At 43.4% G+C, this 24701-nt stretch overlaps 4 non-coding genes and 2 pseudogenes across 4 annotated transcripts; all 6 read left to right on the top strand.

Moving 5' to 3' along the window:
* The first annotated feature begins 1568 nt into the window (after window positions 1-1568).
* Window positions 1569-1759, top strand: LOC130325468 (U2 spliceosomal RNA). Its single transcript, XR_008870287.1, has one exon. It is a non-coding gene; the product is annotated as a U2 spliceosomal RNA (small nuclear RNA).
* A 2095-nt stretch (window positions 1760-3854) lies between these two features.
* LOC130325538 (U2 spliceosomal RNA) lies at window positions 3855-4045 on the top strand. The gene has a single exon (XR_008870335.1). It is a non-coding gene; the product is annotated as a U2 spliceosomal RNA (small nuclear RNA).
* Window positions 4046-10850: 6805 nt separating this feature from the next.
* Window positions 10851-11026, top strand: LOC130325497 (U2 spliceosomal RNA; annotated as a pseudogene).
* A 2083-nt stretch (window positions 11027-13109) lies between these two features.
* On the top strand, window positions 13110-13300 carry LOC130325537 (U2 spliceosomal RNA). Its single transcript, XR_008870334.1, has one exon. It is a non-coding gene; the product is annotated as a U2 spliceosomal RNA (small nuclear RNA).
* A 7396-nt stretch (window positions 13301-20696) lies between these two features.
* Window positions 20697-20877, top strand: LOC130325490 (U2 spliceosomal RNA; annotated as a pseudogene).
* A 2091-nt stretch (window positions 20878-22968) lies between these two features.
* On the top strand, window positions 22969-23159 carry LOC130325535 (U2 spliceosomal RNA). The gene has a single exon (XR_008870333.1). It is a non-coding gene; the product is annotated as a U2 spliceosomal RNA (small nuclear RNA).
* The last annotated feature ends 1542 nt before the right edge of the window (window positions 23160-24701 follow it).

Below are 24701 nucleotides of genomic sequence, written 5' to 3'. Positions count from 1 at the left end.
TGGTATTGCAAAGGCAAAGACAAATGCTTCCAGCCATCCATTGCACTAATGGATTGGTCATCAGCTGGCTGTCTATGTCCCGCATCAATATAGACCAAAGTACAGAGGGTTAGGCTATGCTATTGTGCACCTACCTGATGCATCAGAAGGTGCGAGGCCCTTGCTAAATTCTGTGCACAGACTTTGAGATCTATACTTTAGACTGTATCTAAACCTGCTCCAACATGGACTGACATTCTGGCCTACTTTCAGCCGATGCGACTTGTCTGTCGCTGAACAGTCGCTTTTTATGTATTCAGCACCTATGTATAATGTTGTAAAAATGCTCTAGAAGCTAAAGTCGCAGAAATGTCACACATATTTGGCCTGCAACTTTCTGTGCGACAAATTCAGACAGGAAAAATCAGTATAAATCCTTAGAAAATTATCCCCCAGTGTCTCCATCTGCTGGCGGTATTGAATAAGCATTGCTGCACTGATGGGGTATGCATTAGACGAAAAAAAAGAAGAAAAAGAAGAATAATACGCCCAGAAAAGAGGCGAAAAGGAGAAAAACGTAAAAAAACGTGAAAAAAAAGTAAGAGGAAGAGAAGGGAAAAAAAGGTGGAAATGGGTTTAAAAGTGATTTCGGCGGAGAAATATATATATATATATATATATATATATATATATATATATATATATATATATATATACGCGCACACACACACATATATATAAACGTATTCTCCGTTGAGATATTGCAGCCGCTGCTGTGTCCAGGCCCAGGAGCCTTAGCACTGTGCTGTGATGTCACTCAATACCACTGACATCACTAGGTGTAAACAACATCTCTCCTTTGCTGTGTATGTGACTATGGAGCTGTTTGGTGATGTCGTCTATTATGGCCTTCATAGAAGCAACAGGAGATTGTTGCATCCATCTAGAACCCTCAGAACTACAGTGCTATGATGTCACTCACTTCCACAGGCCTTGCAGAGTGTAAACAACAACAACCCAGCTTTGTTGTGTATGTAACCATAGGGATTTGTGATGTCACCTAGAACCTTCACAGCAGCGACAGCTTTATGAGGAGCATCAGCACTGCTCTGCCTGAGCAGAACCATCACCGCCATAGGTTGTCAAATAACCCGGGTTTAACCCACACAGGTAAGTCCAATGGGGTGCAGGCATGTCCTCTATGCTTACAGCTTCCCGTGGGTGTTGGTTTGATACCGTTTGGGGACAGCCAAGGAGGCATCTGCAGGCAACAAAGGTAGGTGTGTGCTTGTGTGTGTGTTTCCTATGCAGATCCTAAGCCCAGTGTCACATGCAAGTAGGAGGAGTAAGAAGGGTTCCTGGCAAATCCGGGTTATGGATTGCATTTAAAAAGGCCCCGTGGGAGTGCAATGGGCCCCTGTCTTGCTGCTTAGCAATAATGGTATGGGTTTAGGTTCTGCTGTGTGTACTGGTGGTTGACTGCCCCCCAGCCCAGAGTGTGCATGGAAAATTGTCTGGCAGCCTCCCTGACAGCAAGCAGTGATAGTGCCCATGAAGGGCACCTTGTTGGGCCCGCCCCTTTCACGGTTATCGCTTCTCGGCCTTTTGGCTAAGATCAAGTGTAGTATCTGTTCTTATCAGTTTAATATCTGATACGTCCCTTATCTGGGGACCATATATTAAATGGATTTTTGAGAACGGGGGCCGATTTCGAAGCTTGCTTCCGTCGCCCTATGCATTGACCCGATATGGCAGTATCTTCGGGTACAGTGCACCACCCCCTTACAGGGTTAAAAAGAAAGATTCCTACTTTCATTGCTACCTGCTTGCTGGCTAGCCAGCTAGCCAGCCCTGTGGGCCTTGCTGCTGCTGCAGCCAAAAAACAAAAGGTGGTGCTGCTGCTGCTTCTGCTGCTTCTGCTTCTGCTTGTGTCTGGCCGCTGTTGGAGCGTCCAGGCACAGGACTTCTGCTGCTGCTGACTAAATGGCCTCCTTAATTGGATCATTTGAGTAGCCAGCACACCTGTGCAGGTAGGGCATGACATGATAGGCAGCTGCCTTGATAGCGGGTGGGTGCTGAATGTTCCTAATTGACAAAATAAGATTAATGCTTATGAAGAAATATAAAATCTCATCCCTTCCCCAATATCGCGCCACACCCCTACCCCTTAATTCCCTGGTTGAACTTGATGGACATATGTCTTTTTTCGACCGTACTAACTATGTAACTATGTAACATAACATGGGGGGGGGGGGGGGGGGTCTCCTGGCTGTTCACACAGGTGTGTCATTGCTGTACATTGACCATGCATTGCTTCTGTGGTATTGCAAAGGCAAAGACAAATGCTTCCAGCCATCCATTGCACTAATGGATTGGTCATCAGCTGGCTGTCTATGTCCCGCATCAATATAGACCAAAGTACAGAGGGTTAGGCTATGCTATTGTGCACCTACCTGATGCATCAGAAGGTGCGAGGCCCTTGCTAAATTCTGTGCACAGACTTTGAGATCTATACTTTAGACTGTATCTAAACCTGCTCCAACATGGACTGACATTCTGGCCTACTTTCAGCCGATGCGACTTGTCTGTCGCTGAACAGTCGCTTTTTATGTATTCAGCACCTATGTATAATGTTGTAAAAATGCTCTAGAAGCTAAAGTCGCAGAAATGTCACACATATTTGGCCTGCAACTTTCTGTGCGACAAATTCAGACAGGAAAAATCAGTATAAATCCTTAGAAAATTATCCCCCAGTGTCTCCATCTGCTGGCGGTATTGAATAAGCATTGCTGCACTGATGGGGTATGCATTAGACGAAAAAAAAGAAGAAAAAGAAGAATAATACGCCCAGAAAAGAGGCGAAAAGGAGAAAAACGTAAAAAAACGTGAAAAAAAAGTAAGAGGAAGAGAAGGGAAAAAAAGGTGGAAATGGGTTTAAAAGTGATTTCGGCGGAGAAATATATATATATATATATATATATATATATATATATATATATACGCGCACACACACACATATATATAAATGTATTCTCCGTTGAGATATTGCAGCCGCTGCTGTGTCCAGGCCCAGGAGCCTCAGCACTGTGCTGTGATGTCACTCAATACCACTGACATCACTAGGTGTAAACAACATCTCTCCTTTGCTGTGTATGTGACTATGGAGCTGTTTGGTGATGTCGTCTATTATGGCCTTCATAGAAGCAACAGGAGATTGTTGCATCCATCTAGAACCCTCAGAACTACAGTGCTATGATGTCACTCACTTCCACAGGCCTTGCAGAGTGTAAACAACAACAACCCAGCTTTGTTGTGTATGTAACCATAGGGATTTGTGATGTCACCTAGAACCTTCACAGCAGCGACAGCTTTATGAGGAGCATCAGCACTGCTCTGCCTGAGCAGAACCATCACCGCCATAGGTTGTCAAATAACCCGGATTTAACCCACACAGGTAAGTCCAATGGGGTGCAGGCATGTCCTCTATGCTTACAGCTTCCCGTGGGTGTTGGTTTGATACCGTTTGGGGACAGCCAAGGAGGCATCTGCAGGCAACAAAGGTAGGTGTGTGCTTGTGTGTGTGTGTTTCCTATGCAGATCCTAAGCCCAGTGTCACATGCAAGTAGGAGGAGTAAGAAGGGTTCCTGGCAAATCCGGGTTATGGATTGCATTTAAAAAGGCCCCGTGGGAGTGCAATGGGCCCCTGTCTTGCTGCTTAGCAATAATGGTATGGGTTTAGGTTCTGCTGTGTGTACTGGTGGTTGACTGCCCCCCAGCCCAGAGTGTGCATGGAAAATTGTCTGGCAGCCTCCCTGACAGCAAGCAGTGATAGTGCCCATGAAGGGGACCTTGTTGGGCCCGCCCCTTTCACGGTTATCGCTTCTCGGCCTTTTGGCTAAGATCAAGTGTAGTATCTGTTCTTATCAGTTTAATATCTGATACGTCCCCTATCTGGGGACCATATATTAAATGGATTTTTGAGAACGGGGGCCGATTTCGAAGCTTGCTTCCGTCGCCCTATGCATTGACCCGATATGGCAGTATCTTCGGGTACAGTGCACCACCCCCTTACAGGGTTAAAAAGAAAGATTCCTACTTTCATTGCTACCTGCTTGCTGGCTAGCCAGCTAGCCAGCCCTGTGGGCCTTGCTGCTGCTGCAGCCAAAAAACAAAAGGTGGTGCTGCTGCTGCTTCTGCTGCTTCTGCTTCTGCTTGTGTCTGGCCGCTGTTGGAGCGTCCAGGCACAGGACTTCTGCTGCTGCTGACTAAATGGCCTCCTTAATTGGATCATTTGAGTAGCCAGCACACCTGTGCAGGTAGGGCATGACATGATAGGCAGCTGCCTTGATAGCGGGTGGGTGCTGAATGTTCCTAATTGACAAAATAAGATTAATGCTTATGAAGAAATATAAAATCTCATCCCTTCCCCAATATCGCGCCACACCCCTACCCCTTAATTCCCTGGTTGAACTTGATGGACATATGTCTTTTTTCGACCGTACTAACTATGTAACTATGTAACATAACATGGGGGGGGGGGGGTCTCCTGGCTGTTCACACAGGTGTGTCATTGCTGTACATTGACCATGCATTGCTTCTGTGGTATTGCAAAGGCAAAGACAAATGCTTCCAGCCATCCATTGCACTAATGGATTGGTCATCAGCTGGCTGTCTATGTCCCGCATCAATATAGACCAAAGTACAGAGGGTTAGGCTATGCTATTGTGCACCTACCTGATGCATCAGAAGGTGCGAGGCCCTTGCTAAATTCTGTGCACAGACTTTGAGATCTATACTTTAGACTGTATCTAAACCTGCTCCAACATGGACTGACATTCTGGCCTACTTTCAGCCGATGCGACTTGTCTGTCGCTGAACAGTCGCTTTTTATGTATTCAGCACCTATGTATAATGTTGTAAAAATGCTCTAGAAGCTAAAGTCGCAGAAATGTCACACATATTTGGCCTGCAACTTTCTGTGCGACAAATTCAGACAGGAAAAATCAGTATAAATCCTTAGAAAATTATCCCCCAGTGTCTCCATCTGCTGGCGGTATTGAATAAGCATTGCTGCACTGATGGGGTATGCATTAGACGAAAAAAAAGAAGAAAAAGAAGAATAATACGCCCAGAAAAGAGGCGAAAAGGAGAAAAACGTAAAAAAACGTGAAAAAAAAGTAAGAGGAAGAGAAGGGAAAAAAAGGTGGAAATGGGTTTAAAAGTGATTTCGGCGGAGAAATATATATATATATATATATATATATATATATATATATATATATACGCGCACACACACACATATATATAAACGTATTCTCCGTTGAGATATTGCAGCCGCTGCTGTGTCCAGGCCCAGGAGCCTTAGCACTGTGCTGTGATGTCACTCAATACCACTGACATCACTAGGTGTAAACAACATCTGTCCTTTGCTGTGTATGTGACTATGGAGCTGTTTGGTGATGTCGTCTATTATGGCCTTCATAGAAGCAACAGGAGATTGTTGCATCCATCTAGAACCCTCAGAACTACAGTGCTATGATGTCACTCACTTCCACAGGCCTTGCAGAGTGTAAACAACAACAACCCAGCTTTGTTGTGTATGTAACCATAGGGATTTGTGATGTCACCTAGAACCTTCACAGCAGCGACAGCTTTATGAGGAGCATCAGCACTGCTCTGCCTGAGCAGAACCATCACCGCCATAGGTTGTCAAATAACCCGGGTTTAACCCACACAGGTAAGTCCAATGGGGTGCAGGCATGTCCTCTATGCTTACAGCTTCCCGTGGGTGTTGGTTTGATACCGTTTGGGGACAGCCAAGGAGGCATCTGCAGGCAACAAAGGTAGGTGTGTGCTTGTGTGTGTGTTTCCTATGCAGATCCTAAGCCCAGTGTCACATGCAAGTAGGAGGAGTAAGAAGGGTTCCTGGCAAATCCGGGTTATGGATTGCATTTAAAAAGGCCCCGTGGGAGTGCAATGGGCCCCTGTCTTGCTGCTTAGCAATAATGGTATGGGTTTAGGTTCTGCTGTGTGTACTGGTGGTTGACTGCCCCCCAGCCCAGAGTGTGCATGGAAAATTGTCTGGCAGCCTCCCTGACAGCAAGCAGTGATAGTGCCCATGAAGGGCACCTTGTTGGGCCCGCCCCTTTCACGGTTATCGCTTCTCGGCCTTTTGGCTAGATCAAGTGTCTGGTCAGGGGGATCCTGGGAGTTTGTCCTACCTTTTTCAAGGGGGGCTGCTACGAGGAACCGAAAAGGCGATCGACAAGATGGGTGTTCGCATCCGTTACCTTACATCCGGTGAAACGCGGATTCGTTTTTCCTTTCGCTTTGATGTTGATGAAGACAAGCAAGAACTCGTCCAACTTTCTTATTTTGTGAAAGAAACTCTCTACAAGCTTCTTGGGGTGAAGAAAGAGAACATCGTCTGTCTCAGAGATCCTCGGAAGGGCAGCTTCATCCTAACTCTGGACTCTGCTTATGCATGCCAGAATCTTTTTGAGAAGCTGAAAAGCAATCAAGACCTTGCTGAGCTTGATGGGATCACGGTCACAGTGTTGTATACTGGAGGCGATATTCCTCTAGTTGTGTGTATGCACAATCCCTTTGTGACTGTGTCCCATATTGAGCTCTTTTTGGGGAAATACTGCAGTTCTGTTAAGTATTCCCATAAGGTGATGAATTCAGAAGACCTATGGACGGGGAAACATAAGTTTTTTGTGAAAATGAAGGAGGATGCTACTGGCATTGGAGGGTTGTGTCATCCACCCTCCAACTTTTCTATCGGTCGGGATAAGGGCTATTTGTTTTATCCCGAGATGCCTACTTTTTGTAGGAAATGTAAGAAATTCGGACATACTATGGAAGTTTGCACGGACACTAGAGTTCGCTGTGGTCGGTGCAATCAAGAAGGCCATGTTTCTAAGGACTGTGCTAAAATCGTCTGCAACATTTGTGGTGAAGAAGGCCATGCCTTTAAAGATTGCAGTCTCCGTTCCAGTGTAGCTAGATCGTGGGCTGACCGTGTAGCGGGGAGAGTGGGTGTAGTGCAAGCTGAAGTACCACCTGCGAAAGCACCCCAGCGGTCTGAGGCGCCTTCAGAAAAGCCGGCTGTAACTTCTGATGTCGTGGCGGAGCTTATGGACCTTTCTGCTGCTGTGCCTGAGACAGAGGGGAGACCTTCTGTGGAGGGTTCTGGCGGTGAAGGGTCACTAGTGAGCAGTGAAGCCATGGAGGTTGGCGTGAAGGAGATCAAGCGGAAGAAGGAACTCGGAGATGAGCCACAACTTGGCATTAAACGGCCTGTCAAAAAAAGCTCAGACGAATGTGAGGACAGTCAACATGCATGGAGGCCTTCTATAAGATCAGCGTCCGATCCAAAAAATATCAAAGAGTTCGAAAGCCCGGAGTCACCTGTGGGTTTCATATCGGACTCAAACTCCAGTAGCGAATAGCTTCCTTAAAGTGCTCCTCTCTTAATGTGAGAGGTCTAAAGAGCCCTACGAGAAGGGCTGCTTTGTTTAGTTTTTTAGAGACCTTGGACTGTTCTCTGTTCTTTTTACAAGAATGTGGAATTGAACATAGTCCAAATTATGAGGACCTTTGTCGTGGCTGGACTTTGGGACCATCGGTCTGGTCGGGTGACAATATGAACAGATCTTCAGGTGTTGGGATCTTGTTTAGAGGTTCAGATGTACAAGTTTTGTCCTTCTTAGAAATTATACCTGGTAGAGCGCTATTAGTTAATATTAAGTACAATGGCTCGGAGATTAAGCTTTTTAACATCTATGCTTCTCCTGAAAAAAATGAGAGAGCCGACTTGATTAATGATATTCAGGCTTTTATCCCAGGTTCAACACCTATTTTAATGGCTGGAGATTTTAATTGTTGTATGAGTGGTGATCATCGTGAGAGTGGAAGTGTGCATGTCAGAGTGGATAAAACAGAGAAACAGATTAAGAGTATGACTGAGGATTTTAACTTTACCGATGTCTGGAGGAGAAAATACCCAGACGACCCTGGTTACACATGGGAAAATAATGTCTGCAAATCCAGGATTGATTTTATTTTTTTATCGGAAAGTTTTAATCTAGTTGATGTTTCTCTTTTATCAAATATTTTCTCTGATCATAAGTTATTATATGCACATGTCACTTTACCTGGCCTAGAGAAAGGCAGAGGCGTTTGGAAGCTCAACACTACTTTATTAGAGGACATGAAAACAAAAAATGATTTTATTGCTGCTTATAACAAATGGAGATTGCGTCAATCCCAATATAAAAATATTTTGGATTGGTGGGAGGATGTTAAAAAGTGGACTAAACAGTTTTTTATCCGTGTGGGCATCCAAAAGGCTAAGAAGAAAAAGTTATGGTTTAAAATGTTAAACACTAAAATCCAAACATATTATAAACTAAAGCAAGCCGGGCTTGAGATGGATGATGTTATTGCTCAGACAAAGAATGAAATAAAAAATGCCATTAGTCAAAAAGGAAAAGAAATGATTTTTAACAGCAAGGTGCAATGTCTGGAGAATGATGAAAAGTGTTCGAGATTCTTTTTTAAGAAGGTGGTGGGAAAGAAAGAAATGATATCTGTAATAGAAGGGAAGATAACTAATGAAGAGATGTTGCGAGAAGCACAAGTATTTTATCAGGAGCTTTTTAATAAAAAAGATATTGATATTTCCTTTACTAGTGATGTTTTAGATACCTTCGATTCAAAACTTGACAAAACTGACCAAGAGAGCCTTTGTGATGAAATCTTTTTACCTGAACTTTTAAGCACTTTTAAGAGTTTTTTAAATGGTAAAACACCTGGTTCGGATGGGTTGCCAGTTGAATTTTATCTGTGTTTTTGGTCCATTTTAAAAGATGATCTTTTAGGTATTTTTAACTGTGCTTTTAAATCTGAGATTTTACCTGCGTCCTGGAGAGATGGTGTTGTTACTCTGATTTTTAAAAAAGGAGACATCTCTAAATTAGAAAATTGGAGGCCTATTACCCTGCTAAATACAGACTATAAGGTTTTAGCAAAAATTTTAGCAAATAGGCTCAAGCAGGTAATTGCTAAGGTTATACACAGTGACCAAGTATGCGGAGTACCTGGAAGGAAAATAAGTGATCATCTAAACCTTGTAAAAGATGTTTTATGGTATCAGAAACAATGTGATCAGAAATTGGCAATTTTATCCTTGGATTTTCAAAAGGCTTATGACCGTGTTTCTCATGATTTTTTATGGTTGGTTTTAAAGAAAATGAATTTTCCTGATTTTATTGTTGGAAAAATTGCACTTTTATATAAAAACTGTTTTAGTCGTATTTTAATTAACGGTTTTTTATCCCAAGAGGTATGTTTACAGTCTGGGGTGAAACAGGGGTGCCCCCTATCACCCATTCTTTTCATATGTGCAATAGAACCTCTGTTGAATGTTTTGAGAAAAGATAAGTTCATTAGAGGAGTGCCAATCCCTGGAAGTGGAGGACAGAGCGTAAAGACGATAGCATACATGGATGATGTTAATATTCTATGTTCAGATGAACCATCCCTGAAACGTGCTATCAGACAGACAGAATTTTTTTGTGAGGGCTCTGGCTTCAAATTAAATAAAAATAAATGTGATTGCTTTGCAATAGGGAATTGGGGCAATACGGAGGTGAATGTGCAATATGATAAAATCAAAATCTTGGGTGTCATTTTTGACAATGAAAATAATGGAGAGGAAAGCTGGTCCATCGTCAAAGAGAAAGTGCAAAAGAAAATAAGTTTTTGGAAAATGAGGAAATTAACAATAGAAGGAAAAGTACTGATAATGAAAGCTTTGTTGCTACCTATCATGCTATATTTAAGCTTGGTTTTCCCACCGAGTGAACGCACCTTGAAGTTTTTAAACAAGATTTGCTTTCATTTTTTATGGGGGTCTAAAATGGATAAACTCAGGAGAGATGTAATGATGAAGACAAAGAAATTGGGGGGTAAGGATGTGCCTGATTTAAAAAGGTTTTTATATATTCACTTTTTTTCTATGTGTTTTAATGGCTTGCAAAGAAACTGTTATTGGTCTTATTTTTTAAAATATGCTGCAGGTCACATTTTTAGAAAAAGAAAGTGGATAACCTTACCTTTAACGTCCCCAATCTTATTTATTCCCCCAGCGCACTATGTGGTTTTAGAAAAGATTATTCGTATTTATGGCATTGCTAATTTTAGTCAAGAAATTTGTAGTAATGCACGAAAATTAGTTCCTGAAATCAGGAAGATAGAACAGATTTGCTTAATATCTAATTATTCCACTGAGAAATCTCTAAGAGTTTGGAGGATGGTGAATATGGGATTCTTATCTAATGACTTAAAAGATCTGGCCTGGCAGATAGCACATCAATGTTTGCCTACCAGAGAATTCCAACACAGAAGAGGATTGTGTCGTAGTGCAAAGTGCCCGAGAATGGGGTGTCCTAGTGAGGAAACAGTTTTACACCTTTTTTGGAACTGTTTTTACGCCCAAGAGATATGGCATTTGATAGGACCCTTACTAAAATTCATTTCTGATCTTAATTTTTTAAATCATGAAGTTATTTTATATGGATTTTATAATGTTTTATCTGTGGAGAAGTCTCGGGTTTTGTGGATTAGTATAAATTGTATTAAAATTGCACTATGGAAGACGAGGAATATTCTTCTTTTTAAAAGAGACACTATTACCTCTAAAGATTGTGTTCGCCTAGCTCTTAGTGAGATGTATGTTTTCTATTTATTGGATAAAAGAAGATTAGGTCACAAAGTGGCTAAAAGTTTTTGGAATCTACATCTGTGGAATATGCTTTTAGCAGACTAAGTGTAACCTGGACTGCGTAAGGTCTTTTAGTCTAAGAATATTATATCTAAAAGTAAAAAATCTGTTCTTATCAGTTTAATATCTGATACGTCCCCTATCTGGGGACCATATATTAAATGGATTTTTGAGAACGGGGGCCGATTTCGAAGCTTGCTTCCGTCGCCCTATGCATTGACCCGATATGGCAGTATCTTCGGGTACAGTGCACCACCCCCTTACAGGGTTAAAAAGAAAGATTCCTACTTTCATTGCTACCTGCTTGCTGGCTAGCCAGCTAGCCAGCCCTGTGGGCCTTGCTGCTGCTGCAGCCAAAAAACAAAAGGTGGTGCTGCTGCTGCTTCTGCTGCTTCTGCTTCTGCTTGTGTCTGGCCGCTGTTGGAGCGTCCAGGCACAGGACTTCTGCTGCTGCTGACTAAATGGCCTCCTTAATTGGATCATTTGAGTAGCCAGCACACCTGTGCAGGTAGGGCATGACATGATAGGCAGCTGCCTTGATAGCGGGTGGGTGCTGAATGTTCCTAATTGACAAAATAAGATTAATGCTTATGAAGAAATATAAAATCTCATCCCTTCCCCAATATCGCGCCACACCCCTACCCCTTAATTCCCTGGTTGAACTTGATGGACATATGTCTTTTTTCGACCGTACTAACTATGTAACTATGTAACATAACATGGGGGGGGGGGGTCTCCTGGCTGTTCACACAGGTGTGTCATTGCTGTACATTGACCATGCATTGCTTCTGTGGTATTGCAAAGGCAAAGACAAATGCTTCCAGCCATCCATTGCACTAATGGATTGGTCATCAGCTGGCTGTCTATGTCCCGCATCAATATAGACCAAAGTACAGAGGGTTAGGCTATGCTATTGTGCACCTACCTGATGCATCAGAAGGTGCGAGGCCCTTGCTAAATTCTGTGCACAGACTTTGAGATCTATACTTTAGACTGTATCTAAACCTGCTCCAACATGGACTGACATTCTGGCCTACTTTCAGCCGATGCGACTTGTCTGTCGCTGAACAGTCGCTTTTTATGTATTCAGCACCTATGTATAATGTTGTAAAAATGCTCTAGAAGCTAAAGTCGCAGAAATGTCACACATATTTGGCCTGCAACTTTCTGTGCGACAAATTCAGACAGGAAAAATCAGTATAAATCCTTAGAAAATTATCCCCCAGTGTCTCCATCTGCTGGCGGTATTGAATAAGCATTGCTGCACTGATGGGGTGTGCATTAGACGAAAAAAAAGAAGAAAAAGAAGAATAATACGCCCAGAAAAGAGGCGAAAAGGAGAAAAACGTAAAAAAACGTGAAAAAAAAGTAAGAGGAAGAGAAGGGAAAAAAAGGTGGAAATGGGTTTAAAAGTGATTTCGGCGGAGAAATATATATATATATATATATATATATATATATATATATACGCGCACACACACACATATATATAAACGTATTCTCCGTTGAGATATTGCAGCCGCTGCTGTGTCCAGGCCCAGGAGCCTTAGCACTGTGCTGTGATGTCACTCAATACCACTGACATCACTAGGTGTAAACAACATCTCTCCTTTGCTGTGTATGTGACTATGGAGCTGTTTGGTGATGTCGTCTATTATGGCCTTCATAGAAGCAACAGGAGATTGTTGCATCCATCTAGAACCCTCAGAACTACAGTGCTATGATGTCACTCACTTCCACAGGCCTTGCAGAGTGTAAACAACAACAACCCAGCTTTGTTGTGTATGTAACCATAGGGATTTGTGATGTCACCTAGAACCTTCACAGCAGCGACAGCTTTATGAGGAGCATCAGCACTGCTCTGCCTGAGCAGAACCATCACCGCCATAGGTTGTCAAATAACCCGGGTTTAACCCACACAGGTAAGTCCAATGGGGTGCAGGCATGTCCTCTATGCTTACAGCTTCCCGTGGGTGTTGGTTTGATACCGTTTGGGGACAGCCAAGGAGGCATCTGCAGGCAACAAAGGTAGGTGTGTGCTTGTGTGTGTGTTTCCTATGCAGATCCTAAGCCCAGTGTCACATGCAAGTAGGAGGAGTAAGAAGGGTTCCTGGCAAATCCGGGTTATGGATTGCATTTAAAAAGGCCCCGTGGGAGTGCAATGGGCCCCTGTCTTGCTGCTTAGCAATAATGGTATGGGTTTAGGTTCTGCTGTGTGTACTGGTGGTTGACTGCCCCCCAGCCCAGAGTGTGCATGGAAAATTGTCTGGCAGCCTCCCTGACAGCAAGCAGTGATAGTGCCCATGAAGGGCACCTTGTTGGGCCCGCCCCTTTCACGGTTATCGCTTCTCGGCCTTTTGGCTAAGATCAAGTGTAGTATCTGTTCTTATCAGTTTAATATCTGATACGTCCCCTATCTGGGGACCATATATTAAATGGATTTTTGAGAACGGGGGCCGATTTCGAAGCTTGCTTCCGTCGCCCTATGCATTGACCCGATATGGCAGTATCTTCGGGTACAGTGCACCACCCCCTTACAGGGTTAAAAAGAAAGATTCCTACTTTCATTGCTACCTGCTTGCTGGCTAGCCAGCTAGCCAGCCCTGTGGGCCTTGCTGCTGCTGCAGCCAAAAAACAAAAGGTGGTGCTGCTGCTGCTTCTGCTGCTTCTGCTTCTGCTTGTGTCTGGCCGCTGTTGGAGCGTCCAGGCACAGGACTTCTGCTGCTGCTGACTAAATGGCCTCCTTAATTGGATCATTTGAGTAGCCAGCACACCTGTGCAGGTAGGGCATGACATGATAGGCAGCTGCCTTGATAGCGGGTGGGTGCTGAATGTTCCTAATTGACAAAATAAGATTAATGCTTATGAAGAAATATAAAATCTCATCCCTTCCCCAATATCGCGCCACACCCCTACCCCTTAATTCCCTGGTTGAACTTGATGGACATATGTCTTTTTTCGACCGTACTAACTATGTAACTATGTAACATAACATGGGGGGGGGGGGTCTCCTGGCTGTTCACACAGGTGTGTCATTGCTGTACATTGACCATGCATTGCTTCTGTGGTATTGCAAAGGCAAAGACAAATGCTTCCAGCCATCCATTGCACTAATGGATTGGTCATCAGCTGGCTGTCTATGTCCCGCATCAATATAGACCAAAGTACAGAGGGTTAGGCTATGCTATTGTGCACCTACCTGATGCATCAGAAGGTGCGAGGCCCTTGCTAAATTCTGTGCACAGACTTTGAGATCTATACTTTAGACTGTATCTAAACCTGCTCCAACATGGACTGACATTCTGGCCTACTTTCAGCCGATGCGACTTGTCTGTCGCTGAACAGTCGCTTTTTATGTATTCAGCACCTATGTATAATGTTGTAAAAATGCTCTAGAAGCTAAAGTCGCAGAAATGTCACACATATTTGGCCTGCAACTTTCTGTGCGACAAATTCAGACAGGAAAAATCAGTATAAATCCTTAGAAAATTATCCCCCAGTGTCTCCATCTGCTGGCGGTATTGAATAAGCATTGCTGCACTGATGGGGTATGCATTAGACGAAAAAAAAGAAGAAAAAGAAGAATAATACGCCCAGAAAAGAGGCGAAAAGGAGAAAAACGTAAAAAAACGTGAAAAAAAAGTAAGAGGAAGAGAAGGGAAAAAAAGGTGGAAATGGGTTTAAAAGTGATTTCGGCGGAGAAATATATATATATATATATATATATATATATATATATATATATATATATGCGCACACAAACACATATATATAAACGTATTCTCCGTTGAGATATTGCAGCCGCTGCTGTGTCCAGGCCCAGGAGCCTTAGCACTGTGCTGTGATGTCACTCAATACCACTGACATCACTAGGTGTAAACAACATCTCTCCTTTGCTGTGTATGTGACTATGGAGCTGTTTGGTGATGTCGTCTATTATGGCCTTCATAGAAGCAACAGGAGATTGTTGCATCCATCTAGAACCCTCAGAACTACAGTGCTATGATGTCACTCACTTCCACAGGCCTTGCAGAGTGTAAACAACAACAACCCAGCTTTGTTGTGTATGTAACCATAGGGATTTGTGATGTCACCTAGAACCTTCACAGCAGCGACAGCTTTATGAGGAGCATCAGCACTGCTCTGCCTGAGCAGAACCATCACCGCCATAGGTTGTCAAATAACCCGGGTTTAACCCACACAGGTAAGTCCAATGGGGTGCAGGCATGTCCTCTATGCTTACAGCTTCCCGTGGGTGTTGGTTTGATACCGTTTGGGGACAGCCAAGGAGGCATCTGCAGGCAACAAAGGTAGGTGTGTGCTTGTGTGTGTGTTTCCTATGCAGATCCTAAGCCCAGTGTCACATGCAAGTAGGAGGAGTAAGAAGGGTTCCTGGCAAATCCGGGTTATGGATTGCATTTAAAAAGGCCCCGTGGGAGTGCAATGGGCCCCTGTCTTGCTGCTTAGCAATAATGGTATGGGTTTAGGTTCTGCTGTGTGTACTGGTGGTTGACTGCCCCCCAGCCCAGAGTGTGCATGGAAAATTGTCTGGCAGCCTCCCTGACAGCAAGCAGTGATAGTGCCCATGAAGGGCACCTTGTTGGGCCCGCCCCTTTCACGGTTATCGCTTCTCGGCCTTTTGGCTAAGATCAAGTGTAGTAATACAGGAGATCTGGTCAGAAGGTACTCGGGTACCCCCTCTCCTCGGCCTTGTGGGATCGCCCAGGTTTATTGCCTGGGCTTCACCCACTTGTTGCTATTGGGGAGAGGGCTTAGTCCCAGGGTAACGGGTTGCGATCGCCTCTCAAAGCCTTCGGGTGGAGAGAGGTTTGAGCGAATTGGCTGGTTGTTTGGAGCGGAGAGAACCAGACCAAAACACGAATGAACCATGGATGAAGATCTAGATCCTGGTTCGGTACCGGCTTATGCCCGGATTAAACACACTGTGCGGGTCATTCTCACAGGTGATGCGGCGGATGCACGTGGCATGAGGTTCGTGATAGAGGACGTGCTCGACAAGATTCTTAATGTTCGTAAGCGAGAGATTTTGGCCATCCAGGATTACCCTAAGCGGAGGATCTACGACTGCACTTTCATAGGGGAAGGCGTATTCTTAGATGCAGTAATGAAAATTCCAAAGCAAGATGATCCGAGGCTTAAGGGTATCCAAATTGTCGAGCACGTCCTAGATGAAACCAAGTTGATTGTCGTGAAGATGTACTCCCCTTTTGTAAATCAGAGAGAGATCGATGGGTTCCTGGCAGCCTACTTTAAAAAGGTGGAGTTCAGAGGAAAAATCATGAACGACTGTGGTGTCTGGACCTCAAAATGGCGATATCAAGTCACGTGCAACAAAGACCCCACCCTCCCAGGGGGGATACTATTACCGCCTGCTCGTTTTAAATTAAACAATGTGTGTGGCGACCTCTTTTTTGCGGGAATGCCAAACTTCTGCAGAAGGTGCCAACGTTATGGGCACATAAAGGAAAGTTGTGAAAGTTCCTGTAAGAAATGTGGAAGCATGCAACATGAAACAGAAAAATGTGATAAGGGTTTGAGATGTAATTTTTGCCGTCACTTTGGTCACGTGTATGCTTTCTGTCCCCACAGACCAAAAAAAACCACAGAACAGCAAGGGCAACCCAAGAGAGACGTCCGGAGACCAGCCTGGGGAAAAGCCAGAGAGGAGGAGCACCCCCCACAAGAAGAGGTAAGCTGTGAAATGGAGACCACGGCCCCCCCAAAAGAACCCCAGGAGAAAGAGGCACAGGTGGAAAGGGGGACCCCAAATGAGAGGAGGCCGGGGAAGAGAAATGCGAGAGGGGATCGGGCAGATACCTCAGAGAAGGTGGAAGAGCGAGAGGTGCCCGATTCCACCCCGGAAGGTCCTCCTGCTCGGGGTCCCCCTGAGTGTGAAAACCCGGACGGAGTAGCAAAGGTGAAAAGACGAAGGGGCTCCAAAGGGCGTCCGGACTCGGAGGTGGTCCAGGAGGAGCAGATGGAAGTTCCTGTCGTGACGGGGGCTCCAAGTGAAGCTCCTCCACAGGTCCCAGCGGTGGATACCCCTCCTCCTCCCAGCCAGGAGGAGGTTTCAGGGGTGACCATCTCCGAGGTCCCGGAAACGGACCTAAGTACGCACCCGACCCCTATGGAGGGGCAAGAGGTGGACGCCGAAAAAGAGAATGGAGCCCAGAAGCTGTTCTTACCAATGTACTCCGTCTATACACCTGTGGTCTTGGAAGAGGGGGGCTGCTCGAGCGAGGGTGGTTCCTCTCCGGCTTCCTCTATGTGTACGGTAGAGTCAGAGGTGGGGGGTAACGAGAGCTCCAGTGCGCAATCTGGTTTTTAGTTTGTTATCTGAGCCTCCCTTTTTTTTACATCTCCAATGGCTGAGTTGTCCGGATTGTCTATGAATGTAAGAAGTATAAGTTCACGAGCGAAACGGGTTGCCCTTTTTAACTACTTGTCTATTTTTGCTGCTTCTGTGGTTTTCCTGCAGGAGTGCGGCATCCCGCATAGTTTAAATTATGAAAAGTATAAAAAAGATTGGGTACACGGTCCATCAGTCTGGTCTGGATCTAACGAATCCAGATCAGCAGGGGTCGCCATACTTTTTAAAGGAAATGCTTTTATTGATTTTATTCATGAGATTTTACCAGGCAGAATTTTATTGGTCAAAGCTTTTATTGATGGTATTAAATGGCAGTTTTTAAATTTTTATGGTTCACCCAATAAAAATGATAGAGCACGGATGTTAGAGATTTTACCCCTTTTTATCAATGATTCTGAACCTCTTATTTTAGCAGGTGATTTTAATTGTATTTTAAGGGGGGAGCACCGTTTTACCAATTCAGTAAGTAGAAACTATGATAAAACATCTTCTATGTTAAAAAATATGATTATTGATTTTAGACTTACTGATGTTTTTAAGAAATGCAATAGTATTTTACCAGAAAGAGACGGTGTGACCTGGAGCAACGCAAACTGCAGCTCCAGGATCGATTTTATCTTCTGTTCTTATCAAGTACTGCCTTTTAAGTGTGATGTTTTAACCAATGTTTTTTCTGATCACAAACTTTTATCTTTTAAGGTGAAGAGTGATTTTAGAAAAAAGACTGGGAGGAATGCCTGGAAGATGAATGTATCCCTTTTAGAAGATCCGCAGGTTTTATCCGATTTTATCAACTTCTACAAGGACTGCAGACGGGTAAGAGATCCTAACACTCCCATCAGTATATGGTGGGAGAAAATGAAAATAAAAATAAAAGAGTTTTTTATTAGAGTAGGGATCTCTAGAGCTAAAGAGAAGCGTGAGTTTTACTCCCTTCTAAATACCCGTCTGCAAACCCTGTACAAATTCAGAGACAATGGTATAGAGGTTTATAGAGAAATTACTGACTTAAAAAAAGAAATAAAACAGTGCCTGGAGCAGAAGGGAAAAGAGATAATTTTCAGATCCAAAATAAAGCACCTTGAAGAGAACGAGACCTGCTCCAGGTACTTTTTTAAGAAAGTAACGGATAAAAAGGTTTTAATTGATAATATACAAGGAGAAAAAGATGTACAGGGTATTTTAAAAAGGGTACATTCATTTTATGCGGATCTTTTTAATACAAAAAATATTGATATTGATTTTATGAATGACTCATTGAAGGAGATTACCAATGTTTTAGACCCTGTGTCCCAGTCTCTTTTACAGAGGGAGATCTCGGAACAGGAGGTTTTAGAGACGATCAGGAGTTTTAAATCCGGTAAGGTGCCTGGTCCTGACGGTATACCCATTGAGTTTTATGTCATTTTTTATGGTGTTTTAAAAGATGACCTTTTTTCCCTTTTTACAGAAGTATTTAAAACAAAAGCCCTCCCAGGTTCATGGAGGAAGGGTGATGTCTCCCTGCTGTTCAAAAAGGGAGACCGGTCAGATCTAAAGAACTGGAGACCAATCACCCTCCTCAACTGTGACTACAAAGTGATGGCAAAACTGTGCGCAAATAGATTAAAAAGTGTAATAGAGAAAATAATCCATTCAAATCAGGTCTGTGGGGTGCCTGGGAGGAGCATATGGGAAAATCTTAACCTTTTAAAAGATGTGATTAGTGACACAAAGTCTAGAAACGGAAAACTAGCCATTTTATCCTTAGACTTCGAGAAGGCTTTTGACAGAGTGTCACATTTTTATCTTTTTAAGGTTTTAGAGAAAATGGGTATACCTGAAGGCTTTTTATTGTCTCTTAAGGCCTTTTATAAAAACTGCACAAGCAAGATTTTAGTTAACGGTTTTAAGACACAGGATGTGATTTTAAATTCCGGAGTGAAGCAGGGGTGTCCTTTGTCCCCACTACTTTTCATATGTGCGCTTGAGCCTCTACTATGCACCTTGAGGAGAGATAAGCAAATAAGAGGGGTCCCCCTGCCGGGAGGAGGGGGACTAGAGGCTAAAGTAGTGGGGTACATGGACGATGTGGCAGTGCTTGGAAGGGACACCCCATCGCTTCAAAAAGCCCTAAAGCAAGTTGAATTTTTTTTGTTGTGCCTCCGGTTTTAAGGTAAATTTTAATAAAAGCAGTGTTTTAAATATAGGAGGACTGTTTTTAAGGGATTTACCCATTCCTGTGTCTGAGTCTGTGCAGATTTTAGGGGTCTCCTTCAGTGAGTCAAACAATGGTTTTAATAGCTGGGACTTGGTGGCTCAAAAAATAAACACAAAAATTTGTATGTGGAACATGAGAAAGCTAACGATGGAGGGGAAGGTTTTAGTTACAAGGATGGTGATTTTACCCATTTTATTGTATCTTGGCATGGTCTTTCCACCCCCCGAAATGATTTTAAATAAAATTATTAAAGCATGTTTTACCTTTTTATGGAGCTCCAAGAGTGAAAAATTGAGAAGAGAGATCGTCATGATGCCAAAAGGTATGGGTGGAAAGGACTTCCCCGACATCAGGGCGTTCCTTTTTACCAAGTTTTTTAGCATGTGTGTTAGCACACTTTTTAAGGATAGTTACTGGTCATATTTTATCCGTTTTAATACAGGTTTTTTTATGAGGAGGAATGGGTGGTTTAAAACTGTTTTAAGCTGTCCTTATGCTTTTAATCTTCCCCAACAATACAAGATTTTAGAGAAAATTTTCAACTTGTACAACTTTAACGGAAAAAGTATTAATGAAGTAACTAATAGCAAAAAAATGTTAAAATATATTAAAGAAAGTGGTTTTATTGCCCCTGTGAATAATTTTAATGAAGAGAAATGCAGGAAAATATGGAAGATGGCAAATATGATTTATCTTTTTAATTCACAGAAAGATCTGGCCTGGAGCTGCATACACGAGTGTCTTCCATGCCGGGCATTCCAGCACCGAAGAAGGATGGCCAACACTGCAGTATGCCCGAGGGAGGGCTGCCAGGAACCCGAGACCGTGTACCACCTTTTCTGGACTTGTTTTTATGCAAAAAGGATATGGACTAAAATACTCCCTCTGGTGAAGAAGATAACAGAAATAAAAGACTTAAACTCTGCAGCTGTTTTTTATGGATGTCTGGAATGCCCAATACGGACTCAAGAGACAATGGCATGGAAGATCATAAACTGTGTTAAAGCAGCTCTATGGAATGCCAGAAACATTTTACTTTTTAAACATGAGATTTTATCTGTGAATGATGTTTTAGCTCTTTGTTTTAGTGATATGTACCAGTACTTTTTATTAGACAAGAAATATTATCCTTTATTAGCCAGAAAATGGTATTTTAATGAATGGAACGCCCTTTTGTAAAGCCACCAAGTGCCCATTTTAAGTGTATTATGATTGTATTTATGTGAACTTTTATTGTTATATGTGATTTTATTATCAAAATTTGTTTTTATTGAAAAAAAATTATATTTATAAATCGTAATGCACTTTGTAAAATGTTATGAATTCTAAATAAAAAGATACCCCTCAGGGGTAGCCAAGTTAAAATCTGTTCTTATCAGTTTAATATCTGATACGTCCCCTATCTGGGGACCATATATTAAATGGATTTTTGAGAACGGGGGCCGATTTCGAAGCTTGCTTCCGTCGCCCTATGCATTGACCCGATATGGCAGTATCTTCGGGTACAGTGCACCACCCCCTTACAGGGTTAAAAAGAAAGATTCCTACTTTCATTGCTACCTGCTTGCTGGCTAGCCAGCTAGCCAGCCCTGTGGGCCTTGCTGCTGCTGCAGCCAAAAAACAAAAGGTGGTGCTGCTGCTGCTTCTGCTGCTTCTGCTTCTGCTTGTGTCTGGCCGCTGTTGGAGCGTCCAGGCACAGGACTTCTGCTGCTGCTGACTAAATGGCCTCCTTAATTGGATCATTTGAGTAGCCAGCACACCTGTGCAGGTAGGGCATGACATGATAGGCAGCTGCCTTGATAGCGGGTGGGTGCTGAATGTTCCTAATTGACAAAATAAGATTAATGCTTATGAAGAAATATAAAATCTCATCCCTTCCCCAATATCGCGCCACACCCCTACCCCTTAATTCCCTGGTTGAACTTGATGGACATATGTCTTTTTTCGACCGTACAAACTATGTAACTATGTAACATAACATGGGGGGGGGGGGGGGGTCTCCTGGCTGTTCACACAGGTGTGTCATTGCTGTACATTGACCATGCATTGCTTCTGTGGTATTGCAAAGGCAAAGACAAATGCTTCCAGCCATCCATTGCACTAATGGATTGGTCATCAGCTGGCTGTCTATGTCCCGCATCAATATAGACCAAAGTACAGAGGGTTAGGCTATGCTATTGTGCACCTACCTGATGCATCAGAAGGTGCGAGGCCCTTGCTAAATTCTGTGCACAGACTTTGAGATCTATACTTTAGACTGTATCTAAACCTGCTCCAACATGGACTGACATTCTGGCCTACTTTCAGCCGATGCGACTTGTCTGTCGCTGAACAGTCGCTTTTTATGTATTCAGCACCTATGTATAATGTTGTAAAAATGCTCTAGAAGCTAAAGTCGCAGAAATGTCACACATATTTGGCCTGCAACTTTCTGTGCGACAAATTCAGACAGGAAAAATCAGTATAAATCCTTAGAAAATTATCCCCCAGTGTCTCCATCTGCTGGCGGTATTGAATAAGCATTGCTGCACTGATGGGGTATGCATTAGACGAAAAAAAAGAAGAAAAAGAAGAATAATACGCCCAGAAAAGAGGCGAAAAGGAGAAAAACGTAAAAAAACGTGAAAAAAAAGTAAGAGGAAGAGAAGGGAAAAAAAGGTGGAAATGGGTTTAAAAGTGATTTCGGCGGAGAAATATATATATATATATATATATATATATATATATATATATATAGGCGCACACACACACATATATATAAACGTATTCTCCGTTGAGATATTGCAGCCGCTGCTGTGTCCAGGCCCAGGAGCCTTAGCACTGTGCTGTGATGTCACTCAATACCACTGACATCACTAGGTGTAAACAACATCTCTCCTTTGCTGTGTATGTGACTATGGAGCTGTTTGGTGATGTCGTCTATTATGGCCTTCATAGAAGCAACAGGAGATTGTTGCATCCATCTAGAACCCTCAGAACTACAGTGCTATGATGTCACTCACTTCCACAGGCCTTGCAGAGTGTAAACAACAACAACCCAGCTTTGTTGTGTATGTAACCATAGGGATTTGTGATGTCACCTAGAACCTTCACAGCAGCGACAGCTTTATGAGGAGCATCAGCACTGCTCTGCCTGAGCAGAACCATCACCGCCATAGGTTGTCAAATAACCCGGGTTTAACCCACACAGGTAAGTCCAATGGGGTGCAGGCATGTCCTCTATGCTTACAGCTTCCCGTGGGTGTTGGTTTGATACCGTTTGGGGACAGCCAAGGAGGCATCTGCAGGCAACAAAGGTAGGTGTGTGCTTGTGTGTGTGTTTCCTATGCAGATCCTAAGCCCAGTGTCACATGCAAGTAGGAGGAGTAAGAAGGGTTCCTGGCAAATCCGGGTTATGGATTGCATTTAAAAAGGCCCCGTGGGAGTGCAATGGGCCCCTGTCTTGCTGCTTAGCAATAATGGTATGGGTTTAGGTTCTGCTGTGTGTACTGGTGGTTGACTGCCCCCCAGCCCAGAGTGTGCATGGAAAATTGTCTGGCAGCCTCCCTGACAGCAAGCAGTGATAGTGCCCATGAAGGGCACCTTGTTGGGCCCGCCCCTTTCACGGTTATCGCTTCTCGGCCTTTTGGCTAAGATCAAGTGTAGTATCTGTTCTTATCAGTTTAATATCTGATACGTCCCCTATCTGGGGACCATATATTAAATGGATTTTTGAGAACGGGGGCCGATTTCGAAGCTTGCTTCCGTCGCCCTATGCATTGACCCGATATGGCAGTATCTTCGGGTACAGTGCACCACCCCCTTACAGGGTTAAAAAGAAAGATTCCTACTTTCATTGCTACCTGCTTGCTGGCTAGCCAGCTAGCCAGCCCTGTGGGCCTTGCTGCTGCTGCAGCCAAAAAACAAAAAGTGGTGCTGCTGCTGCTTCTGCTGCTTCTGCTTCTGCTTGTGTCTGGCCGCTGTTGGAGCGTCCAGGCACAGGACTTCTGCTGCTCCTGACTAAATGGCCTCCTTAATTGGATCATTTGAGTAGCCAGCACACCTGTGCAGGTAGGGCATGACATGATAGGCAGCTGCCTTGATAGCGGGTGGGTGCTGAATGTTCCTAATTGACAAAATAAGATTAATGCTTATGAAGAAATATAAAATCTCATCCCTTCCCCAATATCGCGCCACACCCCTACCCCTTAATTCCCTGGTTGAACTTGATGGACATATGTCTTTTTTCGACCGTACTAACTATGTAACTATGTAACATAACATGGGGGGGGGGGGGGGTCTCCTGGCTGTTCACACAGGTGTGTCATTGCTGTACATTGACCATGCATTGCTTCTGTGGTATTGCAAAGGCAAAGACAAATGCTTCCAGCCATCCATTGCACTAATGGATTGGTCATCAGCTGGCTGTCTATGTCCCGCATCAATATAGACCAAAGTACAGAGGGTTAGGCTATGCTATTGTGCACCTACCTGATGCATCAGAAGGTGCGAGGCCCTTGCTAAATTCTGTGCACAGACTTTGAGATCTATACTTTAGACTGTATCTAAACCTGCTCCAACATGGACTGACATTCTGGCCTACTTTCAGCCGATGCGACTTGTCTGTCGCTGAACAGTCGCTTTTTATGTATTCAGCACCTATGTATAATGTTGTAAAAATGCTCTAGAAGCTAAAGTCGCAGAAATGTCACACATATTTGGCCTGCAACTTTCTGTGCGACAAATTCAGACAGGAAAAATCAGTATAAATCCTTAGAAAATTATCCCCCAGTGTCTCCATCTGCTGGCGGTATTGAATAAGCATTGCTGCACTGATGGGGTATGCATTAGACGAAAAAAAAGAAGAAAAAGAAGAATAATACGCCCAGAAAAGAGGCGAAAAGGAGAAAAACGTAAAAAAACGTGAAAAAAAAGTAAGAGGAAGAGAAGGGAAAAAAAGGTGGAAATGGGTTTAAAAGTGATTTTGGCGGAGAAATATATATATATATATATATATACATATATATATATATATATATATATATATATATACGCGCACACACACACATATATATAAACGTATTCTCCGTTGAGATATTGCAGCCGCTGCTGTGTCCAGGCCCAGGAGCCTTAGCACTGTGCTGTGATGTCACTCAATACCACTGACATCACTAGGTGTAAACAACATCTCTCCTTTGCTGTGTATGTGACTATGGAGCTGTTTGGTGATGTCGTCTATTATGGCCTTCATAGAAGCAACAGGAGATTGTTGCATCCATCTAGAACCCTCAGAACTACAGTGCTATGATGTCACTCACTTCCACAGGCCTTGCAGAGTGTAAACAACAACAACCCAGCTTTGT

Source organism: Hyla sarda, unplaced genomic scaffold, assembly GCF_029499605.1.
Source record: "Hyla sarda isolate aHylSar1 unplaced genomic scaffold, aHylSar1.hap1 scaffold_272, whole genome shotgun sequence".
Lineage (NCBI taxonomy): Eukaryota > Metazoa > Chordata > Amphibia > Anura > Hylidae > Hyla > Hyla sarda.
Note: the sequence above shows the minus strand (reverse complement) of the source record. Positions and strands in the feature narration are given on the sequence as shown.